Here is an 8,760-nt window from a genome sequence, read left to right as displayed (position 1 = left end):
AGTGGTGCTTTATGATAGAAGTGGGAGTACATGGAATATTTAGTTAAATAGGGCAATAGAGAAGTGTATTGGTAGCTAAAAGTTATTAGGTAGGAATATAGTAAGAAAAGGAATAACAATTGGCTGCTTAAATACTACACAATTCATTTGATATTGCTGGGTAAGTCAACATGCAGATACATGAAAAGAAAACTTACTTCGAACAAAGTCTGGACGGATGATATCGTCGGGGAAGTTAGCATATATCTCATGACCAGACTCTTTTATGTGCAGTGCAATTTTAGTGCCAGCTTTCAGTACATAAAACTTAGAAATTTCTTTCCGAAGACCAGTGCCAAAACAGGAATCACCGCGTTCATCAAGTCTTACAGTAGCAATGATTGCAAATCCATGGTTTGTGTTCAGTATGACATCCCTGCAGTCTTGATTTATGTAAAGGGAAAGATTGTGCACTGCAGATTTTGTTGCATAGCAAGGGACGCGCTACAGAAAATGGTAGGATTGTTAAAGAAAATATGGTAACATCAAATATGGGCCCAAAATGAAAGAACTACATAGCAGTTGAAATCGAAGGACAAAAATCTATAATTAAACAGATAGGGTAAACATGATGACATGGAAATATGAGAGTAATCAAACGAACAATACATCATTAATTTGCCTAATATAGAAAGAAGAGGAAAAAATCCTCTTTGATGTATATGGTGTATGTGGCACCTTTTATCCAAATGTAGCAATATTTAGTATATGTTCAGGAAAGTAGGCCATGCCAACTGATTTAGGGTGAGATTGAAATACCGCGCGCATCCTCAAGTCATTTGGTACGGTGAGGTGGAATGTCTGGTGGAGGCCGCAAAGTCCTGATGTGTCTGCGCACTGTACACTATGAATGAAAGAAAACCCTCAAATCAGCTCGAATAAAAATGAATTCACGGTGATTTCGGCCAGGTGATTAAAGGAGGCAGATGAACTGGGATAATAGATGAGATAACATCTCATTAAATTAGTTATCTTGTTGTCCATGAGAAAGAACCCTCAGTACGTCCGATTCCCCAACCGAGCGGAGCTGGGTCGACCGCGAGCAGTGTCGAGAAAGTCAATGGCGATAGGCGGCGGGAAGCGGAAGTGGCGAAATGCAGTGGGGTTTGCCAGCAGCCTGGCGATGGCGACAGGCGTCGAGCTAAGTGGTTACCGCCGCGATAGGCGGTGCCATGCATAGACTCGGAGCAGCTTGTGCATGTATGAATGGGGACCCGAGGGGGTGGCAGGCGGGGTGAGGGTTTTTGTGACGTGGGGATGGTGAGGTTTTTTTTAATTGGGTGGTGAGGGTTTTCTGTCCCACAAAGAATTTCGGAGGTATCGGTTTGCTAGAGCCAACCGTGTGTAATTAACGCAACATGCAAAATGAAAGTCATTGCACACGGTTCCAGTTTTAGGAACCGTGTGTGATTGACATACTACCTCCGTCCTAGTTTATTGGTCCCCTTTGTAATTTGTACCAAATATTTAACTAAGAAATGTTTATGCATGTCACCAAATTATATCATTGAACACTATGTTGAAATACGCATCCAACGATATAATTTTTCTTGACCTGTAGTGTTCATGGATGCAACATTCAACATAAAAATAGATGCAGTATTCATGAATGGAGATGAGAGACACGTCTAGTGCAAAATAAATTTCACAGAACCATCTTAACACCTGTAGTGTTCATGGATGCAACATTCAACATCTCAACTCGAAGAGATCACGAGGACACACACAACCATCATCAAAAGGTTGGTACCTTCACTAGAGTTTCACCACCAACCTAACCAGACCACTTCTCTAGATGTATGTACAAAGCGTCGAGGTCCTCCACCTTGAGGAACTCCGGACGGTGGTGTCGTCCTCCACCTCGGTGACCTCCAGACGGTGGCGTCGAGGTCCTCCACCCCGGGGACCTCCTGCGTCGCAATCACCTGGACGATAATCTGTATGACGCGGTCGCGGGGCTTCACGGTGAAGTCTGCCTCCGAGTAGTTGAGGAGCACGACTCCCATCGGGCCGCAGTAGTCCTCGTCGATCACCCTGCACCCAGTCACTATAGTAATTAGAGGCAGATAGCGATTGAGTAGTGTAGAGGAATTATAAAAAGGGATACACCTCCTTAAGTTACTTTCTCAAACTAAATTATATAGATATGGAAATATAATGTACAGTAGAACATACTGTACTGTCAAAGCAACCAAAACCTTGTAAAAGTTTCTGTTCGAAAGTTAAATCACTTACACCACCGTGAATATATTTCAAGGAAAACCCTTGATTTGGAAGTTTCAAATAAAAGAAAGGTCCCATTCCATTTGGATACTATTGATTACAGCTTACAGAATGATATATTGGTGGCTAAGAGATCAATCCATTGTTTAAATCCAAGAAAATAAACAGGGACAGAAGTGGGGATAATAATTTGTGTTTTGGATATGATTGATTACAGCTTATGGAAATGATATCTTAGTGACTAGTAAGAGACCACTACATCGCCAACAATCTTAGCCCACTCCATTGCAACCAAAACTGTTTTAGGGAATAAAAGAGAAGAGCCCATTTCAGTAAAGCGGGGAGGGTATTTGTGAAGTCTGTCCTGCAATCTTTTCAAATGCAGAAAACATGGGAGACTTTCAGAGGTTTCCTGAGTCGGCACTACATTACTGCTTGAAATGAAGAGCATCAGCTGCTAACAATCTATACCATATGAAAAATCAACTAGACTTCACCGTGTGTGTACTACCAAGTAGCAACAAATTGAATGACTAAGTAAGTACCAAGCTTCAGTTGTACATCTCTACATGTTGTATATTTAGCAACCCACCCACAGAGCGATTCAAAGTTTTTGTACCTTACAGATTAAACCTAGGGATCAAAGGAAATAGACACATTCAGAATGCTAGGTACTTGTGGGGTCAGCACTAGAACGTTTCACACTTATTTTTCACAAAAAACATAGGAGGTTTGCTGTACTGAATTAGGAAACAGTGACAATGGCGGGGTGAATAATTTATTTTGTGCTTATACAAGGATGAAATCATGAGGTACTAGCACAGACAAAGCACTCACTAGTTTACCAATACAGGGCTACATTACTGCTCGAAATGAAGTGGCTTTGCTGCCAGAATTCACCGCTATAGAAACAAATTAAATGCCTAAGCGCCAAGCTCCAGCTCTACATTTCTACATGTTGTTGAGCTCTTCTAGAGCTGTGCACAGAACCAGCAGACTCAGACCAGCCTTATCCCCATCAAACTGATAATTCAAGGTATATCATCAAGTTGTTAGCTTCATTTTCTAAATCCTAGAGATGTATGCAAGGTATATTCATCCATCCAACTACACACCTGAATTGCTCTACCAAAAATTTCATCAGTCCACCGACAGGAATCACACTCAAACTGTCTCTATAGCTTCTGGCTACAGCCTAACTAACTTCTGCACATATTTTAGTTGTGTTCTTCTGTTGACTATCAATGTACTGAAGTCGTAATCTTGTCTTCACCAGGTTAAATGTGGCTCGGCTAACTCCCTAATGCAAGTAAATTCTGGAGCCCAAGGAAGAAGAGTATTGGGGACTGACCTGAATGGTAACCTACCACTTCAGCAAACTAGCAGTGTCGTCTCTCCCCGTCAACCCGAGCTTTTGGAAGAAACTCCGTCAGCGAATCTCTTCTAATCAACTTGATCTTTTCCCTGAGCTAGTATTTTATCGGATGCCCCCGAGGGACTCCCGTGACCGTCAGTGTTCATTTTGACACCTCTGGCTCAAAACATATTCAGTCAAGGCTCCCAAAATAATGGAACCAGATGGTTGGATGCCCTATTTCATTCAGATCTGGAGAGAGAGCAGTTGAATCATGGTGAAATAAAATCAAGTGAAAAGGAGGAAGAAGTTGAATTAGGTAGGTGAAAGTAACCGTGCAAGGACACAGATTAATCTTGAACTGCCTCACCAACTGAAGAAAATAATACATCAGTTTAATTTTCAGTTACATTTGGAAACTTACCCTGACGGGTTAATCTTACTATTATCTACTGACCTAACTCTTTAATCTCGAGAATTTGCACATCTAAACATGTGCATATAGCTTACGAATTCAGACAAACAAACAGCCTTCTGATGGCATACAACAATTTTCATCAATCAGATTTACATGCCACTTTTTTTCAGCAGTTAGCTGCAAGACTTCCTACAAGAAACAGACTTACCCTGAGGCCTTCCCCGCTGTCCTCCCCCATCAGATCTACGCTCATCAGCGGCCCTGCATTCACAAGCAAGCACATCATATTATACCTGCAGAACCGCAGCGAGCGAGCACCAAGCAGAAAACAAACATATTGTCGGCCTTACGAGGCAGCGCGATGGCGGATTCACGGGAGAAGGGCACGGGCACGCCGGTGGGCCCGTTGGCATCGTCGCCATCGCCCGGACCCGGCGCTTGCTGTGGGGAGGAGGCAGAGACGGAGGAGACAACGGAGCGGCAGGGGCGGACGGAGACGGCGTGGAAGGGCAGCCGCCGCGGACGCGCCCCCACGGCGGGGTTGTGGGTTTAGGGGGAGGGGGGAGGGGGCGTCGCATCCAGCAAGGTGGAGGAGCTGTGCGTTGCTGAGGTAGATGGAGGAGGCGGCGCCGGTGTGGGAGCGGGAGGCGTGGCGGCTGTGAGGATTAGGGAATGAGAAGAGTGGTGGGTGGGAGTGGATGAGGTGGATGGTGCAGCAGTAAGTAGTAGCGTGTGTTGCGAAACACGCTACTCCTAAGTACTTTAGCAGTAGCGCGTCTACAAAAAGAGCGCTACTATACCTAGTCTGGAGGCAACGACCTGGCAATTTTAGAGCGCTGTTCTCTTCTATCGCGCTACTGCTAAAGGGATATTAGTAGCGCAGTTTTGTAGAGAGCGCTACTGCTATTTAGCAGTAGCGTCTGTTTTTAAACAGCGCTGCTGGTAAGTTTCTGTGTATAAGCATTTCCCTAGTAGTGTAACATTTTGTCAGTTAAATCTTTGGTCAAAATTTAACACAAATTACAAAGGGGACCAATAAACGAGGACGAAGGTAGATTCCATTAGCCAAACTGATTGCATCCATATCCCACAGTTAGACATAAGTAAACATAGATTAAACATACTCAGACATAGATAATAAGCGTACACATACACAAGCATTGTTCAAACATAAGTACATAGTTCAACCGTCATTAAGCATACTCAAGCATACATAGTTCAACCCCACATCTCATCTCACATGGCAGCACGATCCTGAAGCTTCTCCGGGTACTCGGAGTACGCGTCGTGCTCCATCCTGCGAGAATACTTCTGCTTGAAGGAACCAATGGCCCGTCCTCTTGCATGCGCTAGAACACTTTGATACACGTCATGAATCTTGTGGTTGCAAAATGGGCATCGATAGCCGCCATCCCAGGTCCTAATATGCCTGTTATGCATTCTCGAATAAATCTCCCTCAGGATTTGCCTCTTGTACCTCCTCTGGACATCTTCATCCTCGCTGTCCACATCGTCAGACAACCCCTATACAAATAGTAAAACAAATTTGGCATCAAATCAATGTTTACATGCCGTGAAGTAGGATTAGAAATTTATGGCTATTTTATACATATCTAGAGATTATGGTTCGATTTTTAAGCACAGTCGTCTATGTACAGACCAACCTTGAAGAAAATAATGGCACAAACATATATGTAGGTCATTCAAAATCAATTGTCAAGTCCTGGCTAGGAATTATTAGCACGAACACTAACCCTAGTCAGATTACTAGCAGAAATCATTTGCATAGATGAAACAACTAATCACTTATCACTTGTACCATTCAAACAATCAATACACTACACGGATCTAAGAAAACTTACTCAGATTTCATGGATTGAGAGAACATAACCATAGGATATCTATTCCAAAAAGGGGGAGGCAGGAGTAACCAGAGAAACCCTAGGATCTATTTGACACATAAATGGGTATAGATGACTAACAAGTTGTCCATCGTTGTCAGAGTCATCGCCGGAGTGGTCGTCGGAGTCGTCGTCGGGGTCGTCGCCCGAGTTGTCACCGGAGTCGGTGTGGAACTCCGCCTCTGGCTGTGGATGCTTGTCGGAGTAATGGGCCACGGGTAGGCCAACCCGAGTCCCATGACCTTTCAAGACATCGGGGCAGGCTGCGCCCCTCACGACCCCAGGACAAAGAGCCGCCTCCTGAGGAGTCGACAGCAAGGCGGCCGACTGCCCGCTTACGGCCGAGTCCCAGGGACGACTTCTAGAGAAGCCGGCTTTGGGGAGTCGGCCTGCGACTCCAACAAACCCCATGACCTCATCAAAAGGGACGAGGCAGGGGCGTGGCTACAGCAAAGCCCACCCCCGCCCCTCACCAAGGTCAGGCATGGCCACAACACGCCGTACCCCGGAAGATCACCGTGCGGCGTGGCACTGTTGCCATGCCAGCCCTGACATCAGCACCACAGGGCCGAATCCTGCACCCATGATGGCTTGTCTGTACGGCCTGGAGGCAGCCAGGCCCACTAGTCAGTGAGACCTCGGGAGACGGCAGGAGAACCACCAGTCGGACCCGTCGGGAGTCGGCCCGGGGGAGTCGGCCGAGCTCTCCCCCGGGGCCCACGCGCCATTAATCAAGATGAGATGGGGAGTGGCAACAGTGATCGCCCACCAGGCGGCGGGGCTGTTGCCACGGCCTCATGATCAAGCCCGCGTCATCAGAAGTACGACTACAGTAACCAGCAGCCGGCAAGACCCGCCCGTGGCGGATGCGGCCTGTCGGCTCCGTACCCGGCCAGTCGGCGGGCCCCAGCGGTCAGCAAAGAAGACGGAGGCCAGAGACACTGATGGCTGGGCCCGCGCGCAGCCGGATTACCATTGTACCCCTGGGGGTAGGCCTATATAAACTCCCCAGAGCACCCATGCAAAGGGTTGAAACCCATTAGCTCTAGACCAGATCATATAGAAGGGAGAGAGCTAGCCTTGCCCTCTCCTACCACCAGAAAACAGCTCAAGGAGCAACCGTGTAAGCACTTTGCCATAGTGATCATGCGGACACCCCGCAGAGCAGCAGTAGGGGTATTATCTCCCCGGAGAGCCCTGAAGCTGGGTAAGATTCGCCGGCGTGCATGTCTTCGCCTCATCCCGTTTTCAGGCACCGACGAGATTCTACTCGCCCCCACCATGATAAGCCATTCGTTGGCATATGTCACACCAAACCCCCGACATTTGACGCCCACCGTGGGCCCTGGTGCACCGCCGTCCGGAGATCTATTCCGGACGGGAACCCTTTTCCTCCCTGGCGAGCGCAGCCAGCCTGGCACGCCAGATGGAGTTTGCCCCGACGCGCTAAGCGGCGTTGAGATCGCCTGCGCGGTTAGCTCCTTGGCCGAACTCGTCGGCGAGGTCCGCCTCTCCGACGAACCTGCATCCAACGCAGGCACGGACGGCCCCGAGAACCACCTCGCGGGACTCCTCGATCAACTCCACGTTTCCGGCGAGCCTGCCGTAGACTTGGAGTCCGTAGGCTCCACCGACCCGATGCTGGTCGACTCCGACACCGCTTCGCTCGACGTGTTCCCCACCAACATGGTGGTCTACGGCGAACCTCTCCCCCACGCAGAAAGCGACGGAAGCACCGTCACTGAGGTGCTAGTCATCAGTCATGATGAGTTCCCCGCCGGAGGAGCGCCCGACTCACTCGGCGCGGCGCTGCAAGACCTAACTGCGCCCATTCCGGAAGACGCTGACGCAGAGACGTTGGAAGCGCGCCGCCTTCAGCTCGTTGAAGGCGCGAAGAAGCCTACCAGCGGGAGATGGATCGTGCCGTCGGCGGCTCGCCGGCCTCGGTGGAGCCCATCCGCCTTGGCGCGGTCCGGCAGCATGGCGTAGCCATCGCCAACCTGTTTGGGGCAAGCCGCCCTGTGTACGCTACACCAGCAGAGAACATCCGAGCCGCCCAGGCAGCGGCGGATGAGCTGGACAATTTCGAGGGCGAAGAACGCTGCCTCATGATGGAGCGAGTCCAACGGCTTCTCGACGCGGCCGCCGCGCAGAACGAGGCCGGCTGCCGCGCGGAGGTGCCTCAACGGCCCAACGACGACCTTCACCGAGACCAAGGCGCGACCTCTCAGACGCCGACTGGCGGCGGCCGAGGAAGAAGAGACAAGGAGCCGACTGTCAGCCACAGTCGGACTCGTATTACCATAGAGCGCGACCGAGACGGCCGCCCAAGGGTGGTGGAACGATGGGACGACTGTCTGCCTCCCCCTCCCCGCAAGGAGAGGCGAGTCTCCCCGCCGCCTGTTGACCATCCGACTCTCGGTGACCGCCTTGGCCGCCGAGAGGGAGTTGGAGAGAACGACGCCCACCATCGGATCGACCGACTCCACCGATCCTTAGCACTGGAAGAAGAAGATGAGCTGGGTCCGCCTTGTTTCGGGCCCCGCATTCGGGATGAGCCCTTTCCCAGAGGGTTCACGCTCCCTAGAGACACGCCCAAGTATATCGGCTCCGTGAAGCCGGAAGACTGGCTAGTCGACTACTCCACAGCTGTCAACATAGGAAACGGCAACAAGCGTGCCGCCGTAAAGTACGTTCCGCTCATGCTCCAGGGCACAGCCTGGACATGGCTGAACAACCTAAAAACCCGCAGCATCAACAGCTGGGTCGACTTCACCGAAGCGTTCGTCCGCAACTTCACCAGCACGTACAAGCGTCCTCCCAAG

The 8,760-nt window shown here is 49.5% G+C and overlaps 1 long non-coding RNA gene across 1 annotated transcript; it reads right to left on the bottom strand.

Annotated features, from left to right (window-relative positions):
* Positions 1–1,668: 1,668 nt before the first annotated feature.
* Positions 1,669–4,747, bottom strand: LOC123062840 (uncharacterized). Its single transcript, XR_006429899.1, has 4 exons — positions 4,385–4,747; positions 4,243–4,295; positions 3,614–3,868; positions 1,669–2,073 (listed from the first exon to the last, which is right to left on the bottom strand). It is a non-coding gene; the product is annotated as an uncharacterized lncRNA (long non-coding RNA).
* Positions 4,748–8,760: the final 4,013 nt, after the last annotated feature.

The sequence above is a fragment of the Triticum aestivum genome, chromosome 3A, assembly GCF_018294505.1.
Source record: "Triticum aestivum cultivar Chinese Spring chromosome 3A, IWGSC CS RefSeq v2.1, whole genome shotgun sequence".
NCBI classification, from domain to species: domain Eukaryota; kingdom Viridiplantae; phylum Streptophyta; class Magnoliopsida; order Poales; family Poaceae; genus Triticum; species Triticum aestivum.
Note: the sequence above shows the minus strand (reverse complement) of the source record. Positions and strands in the feature narration are given on the sequence as shown.